Genomic DNA, 1,903 nt, shown 5'->3' with positions numbered 1-1,903 from the left:
CCATAGCTTCAATGCCTTCATCTTGCAGGAACTGCTGACACACTCCAGCCACATGAGGTCTGGCATTGTCCTGCATTAGGAGGAACCTAGGGCCAACTGCACCAGCATATGGTCTCACAAGGGGTCTGAGGATCTCATCTCGATATCTAATGGCAGTCGGGCTACCTCTGGCGAGCACATGGAGGGTTGTGCGGCCCTCCAAAGAAATGCCACCCCACACCATTACTGATCCACTACCAAATTGGTCATGCTGAAGGATGTTGCAGTGGTCACACACTGCACCAGCACGCCTGTGCTCCCGCATGACCACTGCGCCACCAATACTTCCCAGGTGCCACTGTCAGGACATCGCTCCCCTGACCTGCTGCAACCCCTCACTGGATCATCCACCAAGCTGGATACATTGCATCTAATTGGAAAAATTAACATACACGGTGCCAATATTTTCTAGATGACCACAAAGGCAACTTTATGATAAAGGCCGGAGTTCGGCCGAAACGTCAAAAACTGTCGCCTCACTTATCATCATAAATAAAATTTATCCACTTGAAAGCATACCTTTCTACTGAGTGCAGTGATTATATATCTGACTTATATCTATGGAACATTGGGTTCCCTTTCACTGGCACCGTTACTATACTTAGTCGAGTGCTAACCATCTATACTAGTACCACATCTGTGGATGTCGGGCACTCAGACCATCCTCATGGAGTCGGTTTCGAGCCATTTGTGCAGACACATGCACATTTGTGGCCTGCTGGAGGTCATTTTGCAGGGCTCTGGCAGTGTTCCTCCTGTTCCTCCTTGCACAAAGGCTGAGGTAGCGGTCCTGCTGCTGGGTTCTTGCCCTCCTACAGCCCCCTCCACATCCCCTGGTGTACTGGTCTGTCTCCTGGTAGTGCCTCCAGTCTCTGGACACTTCTCTGACAGACACAGCAAACCTTCTTGTCACAGCTCGCATTGATGTGCCATTCTGGATGAGCTGCACTACCTGAGCCACTTGTGTGGGTGGTAGAGTCCGTCTTATGCTACAACGAATGTGAAAGCACAACCAACATTCAAAAGTGACCAAAACATCAGCCAGAAAGCATTGGTACTGAGATGTGGTTTGTGGTCCCCACCTGCAGAACCACTCCTTTATTGAGTGTCTTGATAATTGCCAATAATTTCCATCTGTTGTCTATTCCATTTGCATAACAGCATGTGAAATTGATTGTCAAACAGTGTTGCTTCATAAGTGGACAGCTTGATTTCACAGAAGTTTGATTTACTTTGGAGTTATATTCTGTTGTTTATGTGTTCTCTTTATTTTTTGGAGCAGTGTATATCCTTTGTTGGCAATAACAGAGGTCAAACATTTTCTGTAAGTCTTCACAAGGTTGGCACACACTGTAGGTGGTATGTTGGCCCATTCCTCCATGCAGATCTCCTCTAGAGCAGTGATGTTTTGGGCCTGTCACTGGGTAACACGGACTTTCAACTCCCTTCAAAGGTTTCTATGTGGTTGAGATCTGGAGACTAGCTAGGCCACTCCAGGACCTTCATATGCTTCTTGCAAAGCCACTACTTCGTTGCTCTGGCAGTGTGCTTGGGATCCTTATCATGCTAAACGACCCATCCATGTTTCATCTTCAATGCCTTTGCTGATGGAAGGTTTGCACTCAAAATCTCACGATACATGGCCCCATTCATTCTTTCATGTACACGGATCAGTCGTCCTCGTCCCTTTGCAGAGAGACAGCTCCAAAGCATGATGCTGCCACCCCCATGCTTCACAGTAGGTATGGTGTTCTTTGGATGCAACTCATCATTCTGTCTCCTCCAAAAATAACAAGTTTTGCTTCTACCAAACAGTTCTACATTGGTTTCATCAGACCATATGACAGTCTCCCAATACTCTTCT

Source organism: Ranitomeya imitator, chromosome 3, assembly GCF_032444005.1.
Source record: "Ranitomeya imitator isolate aRanImi1 chromosome 3, aRanImi1.pri, whole genome shotgun sequence".
NCBI classification, from domain to species: Eukaryota; Metazoa; Chordata; class Amphibia; order Anura; family Dendrobatidae; genus Ranitomeya; species Ranitomeya imitator.
The sequence above is the reverse complement of the archived record's forward strand: the minus strand, read 5'-3'. Positions refer to the sequence as shown.